The sequence below is a fragment of the Onychomys torridus genome, chromosome 22 (genome assembly GCF_903995425.1).
Source record: "Onychomys torridus chromosome 22, mOncTor1.1, whole genome shotgun sequence".
NCBI classification, from domain to species: domain Eukaryota; kingdom Metazoa; phylum Chordata; class Mammalia; order Rodentia; family Cricetidae; genus Onychomys; species Onychomys torridus.
Window position 1 is genome coordinate 11,293,253 of NC_050464.1, and position 18,717 is coordinate 11,311,969.

At 43.8% G+C, this 18,717-nt stretch overlaps 1 pseudogene; it reads right to left on the reverse strand.

Annotated features, from left to right (window-relative positions):
- Positions 1-3,552: 3,552 nt before the first annotated feature.
- Positions 3,553-6,777, reverse strand: LOC118572612 (annotated as a pseudogene).
- Positions 6,778-18,717: the final 11,940 nt, after the last annotated feature.

An 18,717-nucleotide genomic window follows, 5' to 3' on the forward strand; every position in this document is an offset into this window, starting at 1 on the left:
CTGGTCCACGGGGTCTGCACATTCATGGGTACCTATATCTGGTATTGGCTCATGGCTCCCTCAGACAAGGCTGCTGTGAAACCCCAGCCCTGGATCCTATTTCCTTAATAACTTAAGTTTCTGGGAGAGAAAGCTATGGTAGCTGGCTTACCTCCTCCTGTGCTGGACACAGACCCTTCTTGCTGGGGAAGAGGGCACACTGCCATCTGGACTTCCTGCAGAGCTCCTACTTCTGCTGTCTCAGGCCACACCTGCAAGTCACCACCCTGTGTCTCCTGATGTAAAGACCTCATCACTTCAAAGAGAAAGGACATGTGGAAGGGACTCTAGAGGAACTGGAACTATGCAGCACTTAAGCTAGACCTATGGTGCATCCCTCTCCCCATGGCTCCTCCATCTCTCTCTTCCATCCTCTCCAAATTCCTCCCTGAGCCAATTCTTTCCTGCTGCCTCTGAAATCTCTGGTTCTCATCTTCTGCTCTCCATCTCCACATCAACCAGTCACTTTATTTAGAAGTGGGTTTGTACTGTGGCACTGGCGATTTTGAAGTCAGAGTTTTATATTTGCATGCTCATACAGGGAAACACGTCAATGTGCCAATTGGAAAGGACAGATGACAGTATCCAATACAACATGAGTGTAGTAGACACCTGGGGCCTGGAACTGACCAGTCACTCTGCAATGAGCACTGACAAGTGAAGACATGTGGACAGAGGGGTTCACAGTGTGACTCTCTGTCTCACACTTGGTCACTGCGGATTCCATAAGGAGATCTCTGTGTCTCCCCCTTTTAATTTTCTCTGGGCCAGGTGTAGGGATGGAGGGAGGATGTGAAGAGTTAGGGACATAAATGTGATCAAGATACCGGATATAAAAGACACAGAGAATGAATACATAAATGAATAACTGAGTAAATAAATAGATAGATAGATTAATTAATTAATTAATTAATAGATGAAGAGCATACAGGGCAAGAGCACATACTCACCATTAAGAATGAAATTTCGATATATTTCAGAAAACAGATACAAGTGAGGATGACTGTGTTTTGTAGGATAGGTGTATCCAAAAGGACAAATATTACTATCTTCTTTCATATGCAAAATCTGGAGTTTGGTAGGGGCCATAACATGAACAACAGAACACTAGAACAGTGGTCTTTCTGGGATGGTCCACAATGTTCTTGAGATGGGCTGATCACTTTACCATGATGGAATGTCCAAAGTGGGTGCTCAGGGTCCTAGTTAGATCAGAAACCTCAACCCTGGGCTCTCCACTAGCCAGGGAGTATGAACAAGGTTCAGTGGCATAATACACAATTCAAAGTGGTTTTGACAAGTAATAAAAAGCTCTCTGGGACCCATAAGCAAGACTAACATGGAAGACAGCAGCCAATCAGACAGAATTGGAGTATCAGATCAATAGAACTGTAAGCTCCTGTTTAGAATATGTGGGTTCATGCACTGACTCTGCTACAGGTGTCCTTAAAGAGAAAGCCCTGTCTTCAACATCCCAAGCCAGGCACCAACTGTCTCAGTGACCCACCTTAAGTCCTCAGCTGCGATCTCATGGTTCAAATGTAAAGAACTCAATAGATTAGACCAGGTAGCTAATCTGGACTCTCCTGATTGGTCAGGTTGAAGTCACAGGATATGTCAAGACTGCAGGTGGGGATCATGTGAAAAAGGGTTAGAGAGTAGCCTTTGCATGCTCTGTGCCTGGTTTCCAAGGATGTATCTGCTAATGCATACTTCCTCCAGCCCACTGACTTGGGTCCCCAGAATATTCATGACAGCAATCCTCACCTCCAGGTATCTGTTCACTAGGGGATATACACTTCTATTTTGAAGGTTAGAGTTGGACTTTGCTGCTGTTTGTAGTCCACCTTGGATAACAGTACCTTCAGTTCAATCCCTGACCCTGTCAGGATGAAAGAAGTACAGGACTTGTCTACTTCAGCCTCAGATGATTGTAGGAATTTACCATTGATGTTATCCAGCACTTGAAGCCAGACATGGCAGTAGACATCTGTAAATGCTGCTCTCAGAAGGCAGAGTAGGGTCTCAATCCCTGTTAGGTTGATAACTGCATGTTCTACACAGAGTCTCTCAGGATAGCCAGGACTATATACTCAGACCCAATCTCAAAAAGGTAAACTATCAAATGAGGATTTAGGACATTTTCCTATCTCATTTCCTGTATTCAAAAAACTCCTCAACCATTTCTCAGCCTTGCCTTCACTGATATGTAACAGACACACAGCCTGACACCAGGTGATACCCATGAACTGAAAATTTCTCTCCCTCCCTGAAAAAACTGATTGGGTTTTGTTCTGTGCGCATGGGACTCACCGAATGGTCAGCATTCTGCAAGTAAGTGACAGCACAAACTGGCTATCATCCACTGGGAAAATCTGGCCAAAGCCTTTAATATGCATCAGGGTTTGTTAACAGGCCAGGGTCAGATGGTCTGAATGGAGCTGGAGGCCAATTACAACAGAGAAGATGGTTCCTCCCTTGTCACACCTCTGCAGTTTCTCAGTCTCCCATTGCCCTTCAGTTCAGCAGACCAATGAGAACTTTTCCTGTGTGTCATGGATGCTGGCACATGCCACATCATGGGATCCTTTTCACCACATCCAGAGCAGGCTTCAGAGACTCATCTTCTACCACAAACAGACACTTACTGTACTCAACCTTACCTTCAGGTGCATGATTCACACAGATTAGGGCCCTGGAGACAAGTTCATTTCCCCTTGCTGACTCAGTGAGCTGCTCCCTACCTGGAAGGTGACCTGGAAAACAGTTCAGACACTACACTCAACCATTGCTTCACACTGCACCAGTAGCTGTCATCAAGAGCTTCATGATGATCAAGGTTTCCTTGTAAGCCTGACTGCAATGGTGAGCATTGGTCATGATGAAGTCCCATACATGCTGGCCTTGTAGAGGCAATACTCAGCATCAGGCCTGGCACTGCCTACTTACCTTCCCACACTGGTGCAGAACAATGTTAATATAAGGTCAAATATCAGTTATAAATCCCTCCATGACATGGGAAATTGGTGCAAGATTCTTGGATCAGGAGGTGCAAGGCAGCATGGGAAGCCTGGATGAAGGAGGCTATGAAGACAAAGACAATGATGTCATCAGATCTGCCAAAGGCCATGTCAGACAAGACCAGTAGAGAACCCCACTGAATGATGGAGCCAACCTTCTCCCTAACCACACCTTTCATCAGAGGCCCAGAATGGGAATCCCTTTTCCAGAGCAGTCTCATAGTTCTCTACCTTAACATATACTAAGAACGATCAGAACAGGCCCTTTCCTCCTCATGGCTGACAGTAGAGTACCAGATCTGTAACCAGATTCTCACTCTGCTCTGCTTGTGACATCTGTTCCTGGTCTCACTTCTTCAAGACCCCTGACCCAGCAAAACACCCTTTCCTCCTGACTCATTTCCAAGTGCTCTCCTCTGGACATCTCAACCCTCTCTTCAGGTCCTCTCATTTCCTCTTCATCCTCTCCACCTCCTTTCCCCTGTTCCTCCCCTTATCTCCGTTCTCCCGTCTCCCAGTGGATGTACAGTTGCTGCCGTTCTTCTGAAAGACAGTCAGAGAGCAGAGAAGAGGGAAGCCTGAGGGCTATGTGCAAGTCTGTCCTGTTGACAGAGGCAGCCCTTTTAGATGCCGTGAACCCCTGGTCCCACAGCAACCATGAAGGATGTAGACAGTCATTGGGTCAATGTTGCATGTGACTACTTAGAGATGTTCAACAGCAGCGCAGGGGCAGCAGTGAGGTGAAGGATGGGGAAGACCTGACACTCTATACACCTGGAGAATGGATACTGGAACCTGTAGCCCTAACACATCATCACACAGGACACACACTTCCAGCCAGGATCCTTCCTGTTGCACTACATCACACCGAGACTGTTGTTCAAATCAGTCTTCTCACTTTCTCCAAATAAAACCCGAAAGAATAAAGAAAGACCACCTCTTAGTGACTTTAACAGACAGGATTACCTAGCACTGAGGAGGACAGGACTCCACTGACCAACAGTGCTGCATCTTTCTCCTTCAGCATGCCAACTCTGTAGGAAAGAAAAAGTTGCTATTTCCAAGACAGGATTCTACTTGTGTGCCTTGACAGCTTTTAGGAACCATCAGAGCAGGCCCCCTCCTCCTCATGGCTGGTATACCTAGCTCCCTCCCACTCTGCACTTCAGGAGAGGTTTGTTCCTGCTCTAGCTTGTCCACGGCTCCTGTCACAGGGAAACACACACATCACTTTCATGTTACTTTGTTGACAGAAAATTTCTCAGGAGAGACTCTATTCCTTAATCTACACTGCCTCTCATTTCCATTCTTCCTGTCTTCATCCTGTTCCCAAATAAGCCCCCTTTATCTCCTTTCACCCACCTCCATTCTCCAGGTCTTACACAGGTCTTGCTGTTCTTTCCAAAAGACAGCCACAGAATAAGCTGGAGGGTTAAAGTGACCAAGATGATGAGCAGCCAAGATAGGTATGAAGTCATTCCTGGTTGTAGAGGCTCCAGTTTTCCATGCAGTGTGAGCGTTCCTACAAGCACAAGCAAAGCTAGGAAGGTAGAGTGTCACTGGGTCCATGTGCCTTAATACCACCTCTCCATCCAACAACAGTGCTGGAGCTAGAGTAAGCTGAAGGAGGTGGAAAGTGGCAGCTCAGACCCAGTAGTTGGTAGATTGATGCAGGAGCCTGTTGCCCTGGGATGGAGGGAACTGGTGATCTGACGATGTATCTTGGGTCCCTTCCATGGCTCCTCACCAGGGCTGGATTCTATTGGGCCATTTCATTTTCCACACTTCAAAGCAGAGAGAAACATGAAAGCACCTCTATTAGTGTCTTTGGCAGATAAAAGTTCTGTGCCATGTTTCTCTTCCTGATTCCTCCATTCTGACCCTTTGCCTCCTCTAGACAAACTCTCCCTCCTTCCTTTCCACCCTGTGGTCCCCATGCTAGGATGTCTGCTTTTCCTCAAACTTCCAAGATTTTACATGAACAGGAAGCTGTGGAATTTGCCATCTAATATACCATATATCTGAAATTCTGGGGCCTCTGAGTGGGAACAACTTTTCATTTAAAAAGGATATTAAAATAGTATATTGAACAGACAATGTAGGAATTCATCTGTGTGGCCAAACCAACTGTTTTCCATGTAGGTCTCCCCTGTCCCTCTTTTCCTTGAAGCCCCTGTTGCAAGGGTTTGGGGCTCACCTTGGTGTGGGTTGGCAGCAGCAGCAGCAGCAGCAGCAGCAGCACAGTGCTCTCAGTGCGTGGGAAATTTGCTTCCTCCCCAGTTTCCAACCCCTGAATGGCCTGGATTCAGATGTTGTGGGTGCCACCTGGGGCTGGTCACTGGGAATGTCTGGCCCCAGGGATGATTCCTCTTCAGAGAAGCCCAGATTCAGAAATCCTGTGAGTGTTGCATCCAGGACTGATTCAGGTGGGGGGAGAGATTGACAAGCAGATGGTCAACAGAATTCCTATTGACTGCAATGTCTTCTGTAGCAGTGTTGATGACATCAGCCATAAGAGCATCTCTTTCTGGGACTATGTTATCTGAACAGGGCATCACCTCCAGGAAGGAGTATCTGTGAGGCACAGTGTAGCTTCTGCACCTTTTGCCTCTTTCTTCCACATCCTCCTCTTTAAAGTTACCCTTCCTAGCATGTGTACTGGTTGTAAATGCTGGATTACTGGCTCTCTTCAAGGGGAGAGTGAGGTGAACAGGACCTGCAGAGCTGCTAGTTAACCAGGGCTTCTGAGTGCTGTCCCCACAACTCAGTTTGTATTTTAGAATATTGCATGTGGCCATGACATTATTATTTTGTTGCCTGTGAGTTAGGGATGACACAATATCCTCACAGGTATAGCCGATGGTACACATAGTCTCCACAACCCTGGGCAGGATTTCTTTGGTGGCAGGAAGTACATGTTCTTGAATGGGGCCTAGCCATGGTGTCCCACAAGCTGGCAGATTGTGATCTGGTGCCAGGTGGGGACCATGAGTAGTCATGCAATGATAATGTGACAGTGTTTTGACAAGTGGTAGGGAATGGGACACATTGTGGTGGTGAAGAGCCTGTGCATACCATCAAGGGTTTCTTCCATGTATGGAAAGTACCCTGTGACCAGGACATACAGGAAGATACTCAAGCTCCATATATCACCTGCGAGTCCACCATAGGGTTTTCTGGCCAAGATCTCTGGGGCCCAATAGAGCAAGGAGCCACAGAGCTCCTCCAACTTCTGCCCCTTTGTGATTTGAATTGCCATACCAAAGTCACAAAGCTTTGCATTTCCTGCTGCATCGACTAGGATGTTTTCTAATTTGATATCTCGGTGTGCGATGTGTCTCTGGTGCAGGAAGTGAACCGCTGACACCACCTGCCGGAAAATCCCTCTAGCCTCCTCCTCCTTTAGACAGCCCAGTGCCCTGAGGCAGCTCTCCAGATCTTCTCCTGCCACATACTCCATAATCACGTAAGTGGTTGTCAGTGTGTCGTTCATGTGAAAAAATTGAATGATGTTCCTGTGTTCTAAAGACTGAAGGATGTTCACTTCAGTGCTGATGGCAGCCACACTGTTGGTGTTTTTCTCAAGGACCTTGACAGCCACCCAGGTATGTGTGGGAAGGTGGCAGGCCAGCTTCACTTCCCCGAATGATCCACACCCTAGAGATATTAACATCCTGAAATCCTTTTCGAGAATGTCTTCTTCCATGTGGCTGCCCATGGTGTTCTGCTCAATTTCAACCACTTTATCTTGTGGGAAATTTCAGACCCACACCATGCTAAAACAAAAAAATGAATGTAGTTCAAGGAGGGAAGGCTATAGATTGGAATTCTCTGTCATGAAATCTGAGACATCCCAAACAATGTAATGATGCTCTGCAAGGATCTAAAAATACTAGAAGAGGGATCAGAAGTTAAGAGCACTGACTGCTCTTCCAGAGGTCCTGAGTTCAATTGCCAGCAACCACATGGTGGCTCACAACCATCTGTAATGAGATCTGGCGCCCTCTTTTGTATACATAATAAATAAGTAAATCTTGTTTTTTTTTTGTTTTTAAAAAGATACCAACCTATATATATATATATATTAGAAGAAACAAAACAAAGCAGTGGATGAGGAATCCTAGGAAAGATCAGAGTTGGTATTAAGTAAAGTTGGCATGCAAATAAAATCCCGAGATCCCTGAAAGAATGAGCTGCTGCTTTCCAAGGATGTACCACAATGCAAATCCCTCATCAAAGCTGATGGAGAGAGATCAGATTCAAATGACCCTATAGAAAAATTGATGTTGTAACGGATACAACTACAGTCCAGAGGGTCTTTAAGATGTTACAGTTTTTATTCCCCAGAAAGTTAGAGAATATGAAAGGAATTCTTAGACATGTATGAATGCTGAGGTAAGATAAAATAAAGACACTTAAACACTTAGGTCATAAGTAACAAGTTTGGACTTGCAACAAAAACAGCTCCAAACAAGGCAGAACCCAGCTCTCATGGATCCCCTGAATCATTCAAGCTTTGCAGAAGAAGGAAGACCAGGGGTATAGAAAATACTTCAAGAAAGAGAAAGCAAATGCACTCATCCAAACTCATCCCTGTGCAGTGTTAGCCTGATCTCACCACCAAGTAAGCTCAAGGAGTGGAGCAAGTGTGAGCTCCTTTCCTTGGTGAACATACATATGAAGATCATTCACGAGAGTCTGTGATACTTCACCTCCATCATCCAACACACTAAAGAGCCCTTCTTTCTTGGTCAGAATGGCAGAAGTATCGTTTGTAACAAATGGAACAGCATCATAGCACATAAGGAGACTGTGGGAAGAATCCACACTCAGCACAGTGACTAGAGAACTGTTGTGTTATAAGGAAAGTAGCTAAACTAGATAGAGTTCTACAGGAGACAAAGCAGGTCCACAAACAGAAACAGGATCTACTTTGTCTCTCCTGGTCATGAGGAAGGAGAGGGCGAGGCTTGTGTAAAAGTCACAGTATCAGTCACACAGATATGGTGGGGGACTGTCATAGTGCAGGGGAATATGATCAAGTACAGTACAGGCATGTATGGGAATGAATCATTCAGTTGCTTATGGGAATGTGTATATAGTGTATGTTATTATATAGTTATTATATAGTTACCATATAGTTGTAATTATTAAAATTAGGATTATGTAATATACTATAATAAATTCTAACTCTAAACTAGAGGAATTATTATATTATTACCTTTAGTATATATTACAATATACATGATTACCATAAATATTATATATATATATATATATATACTATATATAATATAAATAATTGTTTTATATATGCATTTAGTCCAGTAAATTTAAAAGTGTTTTCAATACAGGACAAAAAAACCCATATGGAAATGAAAGACTGAATTTTCTAAAATGACAACCAGCTACCATTTAATGTGGTAAGTGATAATACAAGCATAAATTATCACTAGAACAAAAACAAACATTTAAATATAATCTGATTGCATCTTGTTATTCCATGTTCAGTTGCTGTCCCTTGGAGCCTGCTCTTTTCTCAAGGGAAAGAGAGCAGCAGTGGATCTGGCAGAGAGAGGAGGTGAAGGGCAACTGGGAGGAGTGGAGGATGCTGTCAGGATGTGCTGTATGAAAGAAGAATAAATACAAAGAAGAGCTGAAAAACAAAAATATAAATATGACACAGCAAATCTAAACCCAGGAACAAACCAGCAAACTAAAAATCAACTTGTCCAATCTCAACAACTAGCAGCAAATATCCACAAGTATTTCAGTAGTCCTTAAAACTGAGGGAAGGCACAATTTCAAGCACATTTCAAAAAAGACGTATTACCCTAATTTGCAAACTATATAACACACTTAAAAAAGATCCTAGTATCAGGCAATATCCTTGACTGACACATTGGAAAATCCTAAATGAGTGTAATTGATAGCTCACATCAAATTCAACACCACATTAAGTAGACCAGACTTCATGATCAAGATGTCTTTAACCAGGAACGCTGAAGATTCGTCAACATACACAAATTGCCAAAGAACACAGCATACACACCACATGAAGTCAGTCCTAAAGCAGACATCAGTGGAATGGAATGCCTAATTCAAGAGGAAACCTGGAATTAGTGAAAGTGTTACTACAAACAAGCCAGTCCCACAAACACAAGTGTCAGATTTTGTTCACTCCAGGTCATGAGCAGGTGGGCCATTGCCTGTGTATATGATTCCAATTCACTGGGACAAGTACTTTGTCAATGGGACAATGGGTCGGGAAGTGAAATATAGCAGGTAAATATGATCAAAATAGAATACATCCAATATCAAAGCCATGATCAAATTCCTCATCCTATGAATTTAATGTATAACACTAAATGTGTAAAATACACAAGAACACAGCCAAAAATGACGAACAAAAGATGCTAATAAAAGGAAAATAGGATGAAATAAAGAAAAAGGAACTACAGGAAAAATTAGTACCCAAACCAATAGTGTAAGGAAATAAAGAAAGAAATGCCAATTGCCAGAAGCCCATACTGAGAACTTGGGAAACAAACTCACTATGTCCAGAGCCAACAGGTCAGAGAAAAGGCCAAGTGTCTGGGAAACAACTGAGTTCAACTGCTCTCCCACCAACCAACTGCTTCTCTGAAGTACAGACAAACCCTGCCCCAGATAGTGCCTTTTGATTGGCTACTATCTAGCATTCCTCACAAGGAATCCATGTGATGTCACATGCAATGGACCAATCAAGGCTTGGCAAAAAACCAAAGTGATTTTTTAAAAATAATTTTCCGTTAAATTATTAAAATAATTATTAAATTGTTTTTTTCTGTTCATGTTCTTGCCCCCAAGGACAAATGCCCTTAGCAGAGAGGGCTGCTATCCCTCCCCACCCCACTCCTGTTACTTTCCCAGAAGCCACATAGATTCATTGCTGTCACAAGTCATACATTGACCATATCTCTCCCACCCACCCCATGAATATAATCAACGTGTTCCCCAAGTTGCTTAAATACCAGATCCCATGCTCTGTCATGTAGCATAGTTCTCATGTTAATGAAGCCTGTTTCTTGCTGTTGAAGCAACTCCTTTCCCCTCAGAAACCATGAAGTTCATGGAGACACACTTTGTCTGGTGGGAATAAACCAATGAGTGTCAAGTCCATCATTACTAATGACCTTTCATCTGAAAACAAGATCCGTCCTAGCATCACTGTCCTTCTGTAAGCTCTGGCCATTCCCTTCCTCCTCTCATAAAAAGTAGAAAATACAACCAGGTGGCGGTGGGATATGCCTTTAATCCCAGGACTCGGGAGGCAGAGCCAGGGGATTCGTCCACACATACAAATTGACACAAAACAGAGCACACACAGCAGTGAGGTAAGTCCTATCGTCAGACATCAAAGAAATGAAATGCCTTTTTCAGGAACACGTTTGGAACTAGAGAAACTGTTGCTTCAAATATTACAGTTCCACAAATACAAGTGTTTCATTTTCTTTCCTAGGGGTCCTGAACATGCAGAGGGAAGAACCTTCTTAGATCATTAGGAAATACTTGTCACTGTTGATGTGTGGGTAAGTGAAATAGAGCATGTAAATAGGATCAAAATGCAACACAGTCAGATATGGGAAGTCAGGGTCAAATTGCTCATAACATAGAGATAATCTATACCACTCCATGTGTAAATTACACAAGAACAAAGGCAAATATGACAAAGAAAATGAGTTGATAATAGGAAAATGAGGTGAAATGAGGAAAAAAACACTTATAGGCAAAATTCAAAGACCAAACCAATGATGTCAATAAAAAAAATGAATAGATACCAAGAGACAAAAGCCCACACTGAAAACCTGAGAAATGTACTCACTAAGTTGAAAATCCTACAGGTTTTGAAAAGTCCAAATCTAGCAGATACAACTGAATCCAACTGCTCTTCAGAGAACCAACTACTTCTCTGAAGTACAAAGAAGAAACCCAGCCCTAGGTGGCGCCCTTTTATTGGCTGATATCTAGCTTACATCACTTGGACTCCAAGTGATGTCACATGCAATGGTCCAATCAAGGGTTGGCAAAATCCATAGTGATTTTTTTTTTTTTTTTTTTTTTGTATGTGGAGCTGAGGATCGAACCCAGGGCCTTGTGCTTGCTATGCAAGTGCTCTACCACTGAGCTAAATCCCCAACCCCATGATTTTTTTATTTCTTCTCTCACATTCTTGTGTCTATCCACTCTACTAATTTTTCTCAAGTGTGGTCTAATAGTTGGCAAAGATCTACTTACAGGAGGCAGGGGTTATGTAACTTCAGATTTATAGAAACACAAGTCAACACAATGAGAGGAAATAATGGCGTGGACATCAGCAGAGCTGTCCAGTTGGTCATATGGCATTTACAATCTTGATATTCTTCTCTCATGTCCTTGTCCCCTCCTAGTAGCATTAATACAGTCTTAAGCATGTGTCTCTAGTCAGGCAGTATCAAGTTAGATTTTAGGTGCCATGACTGATCAGTCAATCAGTGCTTCTTTCTCTCCCCCAGTCCTCTCTCATTTAACACTAAAAAGCTTGAGATACATGAACTTGAACCAACCATGTTTAAAAGTGTCATATAATCCTTCAATGAGCATCTTCCAGAATTGACTCATATCTCAAAATATGTAGATGCCCCTGCATAAAATCCCTCTAGTTTCTATGTTTCTGGAAGACATTGTCTTCCAATCACTGCCCAGACTCTCTACCTGCTGCAGTTAGTAAAATTTCTCCTGCCTTTGTGTCTCATCTCTGCTTACTTTGGTTCTGTAGTCACCATCATGAGAGCCCTTGGTGTTCCAACACGGAGCCTCCTGACCTCTCAGTGCAGCCACCCAGCAGGCATCAGGGATTCTCTTCTCCACTTTGTCCAGGACCTGTGATTTTAGACTGTCTGTAATCTATGTGTGTCTCTTTCAGGGCCAAGAAAGAAAGACTTTCTAAGAGGATGAAGAAGGGTCAGTCCACCTGGATGAACATGCCTAAGCAGGTATTTCTTAGTAGGATGTGGCATTCTGGGAGAATATTTTCAAGAGTGGTATAGCTGGATCTTGAGGTAATTCGATTACCATCTTCCTGAGAACCTTCTATACTGGTATCATTAGTGACTGGACAAATTTGCACTCCTACCAGCAATGGATGTATGTTCCCCTTACTCCACATCCTTGCCAGCAGGAGCTGTCACTCATTTTATTGACCTAAGCCATAGTGATGATGTAAGATAAAATCTCTAAATTGTTTGGATTGGCATGTCCTTGATGCCTAAGGATGTTGAACATTTTTTTTAAGTGTTTCTCTGCCCCTTGAGTTTCTCTACGAAAACTTCTGTTTAGAGCTCTAACCAACTTTTCAATCAAATTATTTGTTTATCTGATATCTAGTTTTTAGTTTATATCATATGTTTTGGATATTATTCCCCTAACATTGTGTAGAGATAAAAAAAAAAACAAAAAACAAAACTTGTCCCATTCTATAGGCTGCTACTTTTGTTAATGATGGTGTTCTTGGCTGTGCATAAGCTTTCATTCTCATGAGGTCCTAATTATTTATTTATTCATTCATTCATTTATTTATTCATTCATTCATTTGTAGATTTTGTGCTAACGGTGTTCTGTTCGCAGAATTTTTCTGTGCCAATATGCTCTGGGTTATATTTTCTCATCTATCAGGTTATTTGTATCTGTTTTTATATTGATCTCTTTGATCCATTTGAGATTGACTTTTGTGCAGTGTGATAATTGATAAAGATCTATTTGGATTCTTCTACATGAAGGAAACAAGTTTGACCAGCACTGTGTGAGATAGTGTCATTTTTACATGATGTCTTTTGGGCTGCTTTTAGGAGTTCATAGGTGTGTGGATTTATGTCTGAGTTTTCATTTCCATGCCATTCATCACAATGTCTCTTTTTCTGCCAACACCATGCTGTTTTTATAACTATAGCTCTGTAGTACAACGTGAAATAGGGGTTAATGATACATCCCACAGTTCTTTTTTTTTTTTTTTGGAGCTGAGTATCAAACCCAGGGCCTTTTGCTTGCTAGGTGAGTGCTCTACCACTGAGCTAAATCCCCAACACCCACAGTTTTTATATTATCATAAAATCATATTTTTCAAGACACATGCATTATAGTGGCAGTTGCCTTGGCCCTTGGAACTGGAGATGCTTGCACAGTAGGATTGGAAGTTCTCACCCAGGCAGGAGTCCATATCCTGTCCCTTCTTCAAACAACAACCAACAAAGAACACACCTACGTCCAGATACATAGACTAATTTGCTCCTCTGCTGCTGTGAGAAAACACTGACCAAATCAAGGAAGGGAGCAAAGAGTTAATTTCATCACAGTTTAAAGTCTGTCATGAAGAGCAAGTGCAGGCCGGAACTCCAGACACCATCGTAAATCTTTATTCTTACTCTTCATGAATTACTTAATATGAATCAACACAGCAGAAATGAATTTGGAGTCATTCAGTTGATTCCCAAGCTCTTGGTGACCTGTATGCTCAGGAAAAGGGCCACACACCTGGTGACAGCTAAGATATTGGGATCTGGAGAAATGGATCCGCCAGGTGTGAGGTTTAATTGAAGGTGATGCCCCACCCCTTCCTTGAATTCCAGCAGGATCCCAGGTGGGCCAAGCTTCATTGACAGTTTTGGGCATGGTCTGTTCACTTCAGGTGGAGTTGTTTCAGAGTTGTGGCTGTGTGCCAGGGGCATGGCTGCCATAGGTACAGGTCATGATGCTGCAAGCAGGTGTGGTCCTGTGAAGGGATAAGGCTTCAGGCCTGAATGTGGTCTACCTGCATAGCTGGAGCAGTGGGTGAAATGGAGCTCAGTTTCCAGGCTCTGACCTCTCCTGACTACATGGAAGTCCTGTGGTGGCCAGTGTGGGTGAGGCAGGGGCCCTTCTTTCAATATGCCTGCATCTCCAGGGGATTCTATGCAGTCAAAGTTTCTGCTTCCACTATGCATCCCAGAAAGCTTGAACCTGAGGGCTAGTTGACAGGAACAGAAGGACAGGGATTCTAGAGGGAGATTTTATGGGTCCAAAATGATGCTGTCCTTTTTTAAATGACTTATATTTGTTGTGTGCATTGGTGTTTTGCCTGCATGTATGTCTGTGTGAGGGTGTCAGATTCCTTGCAATTGCAGTTCCAGCATTTTTAAAGCTGCCACGTGGGTGCTGGGAATTGAACCCTGAACCTGTGGAAGTGCAGCCAGTGCTCTTAAGGGCTGAGCCATCTCTCCAGTGCAATGAGTCTTTCTTTGTTTCGCCAGCCAGCTTCCAAATAATGAAAGAGACTTATAATTATTATATTATGTTATTACAATATTGTATTATAATATTATTATATTAAACCATACCTTAGGCTTATTCTTATAATTTAACCCATTTCTATTCATCTATGTTCTGTCACGTACAGCCCATCCTGCTTCTTCCATGTTTCCTCGAATCTCTTGTGCCTAGACTCATCTCCTCTTCCTTTTTCTCCCTGGAAATCCCACCTATACTGCCTGCCTAGCTATTGGCCACTCAGCATTTTATTACACCAATCACAGCAGATACTCCTTCACACAGTGTACAACTGTCCCACACCACTCCGGCCCTATGCTTTGATGTCTTAATTGACAGCCTTTAGATCTTTTTCCGACTTCTGACTACCTTGAGATGAGGAACATTAGCCAGGCTGCTGGAAGGATTGCTTTCATGGCAGCCTGGCTGCCTGCACACTCCACAGTCACCTTGAGTAGAGATACAAACCATGGCTTCAAATAGGATCTTTGGCTCCCTGGGTTCCATCCCCAGCACCATGTGAGTCAGACTTGGTGGTTCATGCCTATATACCACTCCCTGGGGATCTAGAGGCAGTATGATTATAAGTTCCAGGTTGTCCTTGTCCACATGGTGAGTTTGATGTCAACCAGGTATACATGGGACCTTGTCTTCAAATACCAAACACAAACATCTTAAAATCTCCAATAGACAAAGAGAAGCACCAAAAGCCAGGAAATGATCTCTCTCTCTCTCTCTCTCTCTCTCTCTCTCTCTCTCTCTCTCTCTCTCTGTGTGTGTGTGTGTGTGTGTGTGTGTGTGTGTGTGTGTGTGTGTTTATAGTGTGTGTGTACTCAGGGATAGTGCTGACTGTATCATTTAATGGCAGCAGCAGCTGAAAGGAAGCCCAGTTTGTCGGAAGGAAGTGACCATCAGATGGGAACACTGTGGGTCACAGAATCTCGTGATCTCCATTGTGGCTGGAGAAAGCTGCCTTATGTCCATCTGTAGAACTCTTGTGGATTGTATCTGCCTGCATGGGTGACAGGTGTCCTGGTATACTGGGACAATGAGGTGTTCTAAGTTGGGAGAGAGAACATTTAAGACCAACAGCTCAAACTTGAAAATTATTTTACATTGTTATGAAATCAGAATGAGATATATTTACTTATTGTGAATGGATGTTTTGCCTGCATGTCTATCTGACTGTGCACTACACTCTTGCAGTGTCTTCAGAGGCTAGGAATAGGCCATTAGATTCCCATGACCTGCAGTTACAAATGTGGGTGCTAGGAATTAATCCCGGGCCCTTTGGAAGAGTATTCAAAATTTTATTCTTTTTTTAATTTAGTTTTTTGAGACAGAGTTTCTCCACGTAGCCCTGGCTGTCCTGGAACTTACTATTTAGACCATGCTGGCCTTGAACCTGGAGGTTCTACCTGCCTCTGCCTCTGGGAGTGCTGGGATTAAAGGTGGGCGCCACCACTGCCCTTCACATCCAGTCCTCTCAACTGCTGAATCATCCTCAAACTCTAGGGATTTTATACTAAAACAAGCAAACGACCAAAAACAACAAACAATTTATGATAGTTGCAGATGTGACTCAGATTCAGATGTTCTTGGAGTGTTTTCCTAGCTGTACAAATCCCTAAGTTGTATCCAGCTGTCTAGGAAACTGTGAGGGGATGGCTTGCGCCTGTCCTGGCAGCCAGGAGGAACAGAACTGCTCAAGGAGCTGGGCAGAGAGTCCAGCCAAAAAAAGTGTTTGAGATGCAAGCATGAGAATTTGACTTCAATCCTAGGGGAAAAGCTGTGTATGGTGGTGTGTGCTTGCAATTGCAGGGAAGACAGGGCATCCCTGAAGCATGCTGTCCAGACAGCCTACATGTCTGTGGTGGATGGCTCCTGAGGAGGAATAAGGTTGGAAATTGTCCTCCAACCTCTAGACAGACACACACACACACACACACACACACACACACACACACATACACACACACACCCCAAGTTTAAGGTTATCCTCAACTATATAGAATTTACAATTAGCCTGGACCATTATCAGAGTCTTTGTTTCCAAAAATATTCAAAAATCTTCATGCTTAAAAAAGTGTTTCTATAGGCAGTGGTGGCACATGCCTTTAATCCCAGCACTCAAGGCAGAGGCTGGTGGATCTCTGTGAGTTCGAGGCCAGCCTGGTCTACAAATTGAGTTCCAGGACTGTCAGAGCTATTACACAGAGAAACTCTGTCTCAAAAAAAGAAAAAAAAAAAAAAGGTGCTCAGCCAAAGAAGGTATTTCTACTAAAACTTTTGCACCTCTTCTGTTGTGAGGCATTCACCAGAGAAGACTGCTCAGACATCGGTTTAAGCCAATAGGAAGTTTTTATTAGCCACCCAGCGACTACACTGGGTGTTCAGGATCCTAGTGTATTACTGAGCATCTCAGAGTAAGCTCTTGAAGCACAAAAACCATGTCCTGGGTTGACATTCTTCCTTTAAGAGCAGTTACCCAGAAGTGAAACTACAGAAGCCAAAAAGCCAGGTTAGTCCACTTAGAGACTTTCCCAGAACTGTGGACTTTGATGGATTAGTTCTTCAATTTCTGGCAGGTGGTGCTGTCTTCATGCTGAATTTTACAGCCTGAATGGCATTTCCATCATGGAGTCAGCTGTGCTGAGGTCTGCGGCCCTCTTATCTTCCTACATAGCATGTATTGTAGTCCTGGAAAAATGAAGAGAACGTAGTGTCTAGCAGCTACAGCCTAGCCCAGGGGCTTTAACGGCTTTAAAGGAACTAGCAAGGAGACTGAACCCAATCTCAGGCTCTGGGCCTGGGAGCTCTGAGGTAGCCCATTTGGTGGAAATCATTGGACAACAATGTCTGGAGGGACAAGGTCTCTACTGTGTAAATAAGGCTCTTCCCGATGGAGTCCTCCTACTACCCTCTTTATGTCCCTAGCCCTTTTCTGGTCCCCTGAGCCCTTTGCTTTTCTTTTATTTGAGACTTTTTCTTTTTTAAGACAGTCTTTCTACATAAGTCTGCCTGTCCTCAAACTCACTATGTAGACCAGACTAGTCTTGAACTCACATTGATCCACCTGCCTCTGCCTCCCAAGTCTGGTATTAAAGGCTAATGTTGCCACCCAGGCATTCTTCTCTTTGCTTTTAGTTCTGGAGAGACCAGTTCACTCATCCTTGATGCATCCTTACAGTTCCCAACTCAGGCCTCCCCAATCCAGTCCTGGGCCAGACACTGCTCCTGTGGGCTCTTATATCCTTCCTTGTTCCCGTCTCATAGTCAGGAGTGCCAGGCCTGGTGGCACACAATTCAATCCAGGTTCTTGGGAGACTGAGGCTGAAGGATGGTGAGTTCAAGGTCTGCCATAACTACAGAGTGAGTTCAGGGATAGCCTGGGTAATTAAACCCTGAGTCAAAATATATAAAGTTCAGGGTCCTGGTGCACAACTTCAACACCAGCACTCAGGAGACAGAGGCTGGCAGATTTCTATGAGTTCAAGGCTAGACTGATCCACATAGTGAGTTCCAGGACAGCCAGGATTATCCTCTCTTTACCTCTTCTTTTCTCTCTTGCCTTTTTCCTCTCTTGTCCCTCTTGCCTCGCTTCTTCCTCTTGTCTCTCTGTCTGTCTGCCTCTCTGTCTGCCTCTCTCAAGTTCCCATTCCAATGCCACCTTTCACTCTCCTCCTCCCTCAATAAACCTCTTGCACTAAAATGAATGAATGGATGGATGGATAGATGGATGGATGAATAATAAAGGGCTGGAGCTATCGTTCAGAAGTAGAGGACTAGCTCAGCATGTGTGAGCCTATGGCTTCAATCCCCAGTGAGGAGAATGGCCTGGTTATCCTCAAACAATTACGGAATATTGCTCCTCATCAATAATCTTCTATGAGTTCTATTATAGTCAGGGCACCTGTTCCCTGTTCAGCTTACCCGCTCCAGATCCTAGAAGGTACTAGAACACTTTAGTGTCCCTAACACCCATTACAGGGCCTGTCCGCGGACCTGGGAGCCAGAGTGAGTGAGTGGATTAGCATGTGGTATGTGTGTGAGCAAATGCGCGAATGAGTGGCAGAGTGGGTGAGTGAATGGGAAAGAGAACCAGTGACAGTCGCTGGCTGAGGGCGGGGAGGTTCACGGGCTGTGGCGCTGGGCGGCTTGGATGGTACACGCGCCAGCACTCAGCCTTGGTCCATCGCAGCAAAACGCAGCAAAACGCAGCCCAGGCTGGGGCCATGTGGTTTGGGCGTGGCCCGTGGACAGAGGCGTGGCCTTAATGCTTGGGGCTCGCAGAGGGGCGTGGCGAGGTCGGGATGGGCGTGGCCGCGCCGGACAAGAG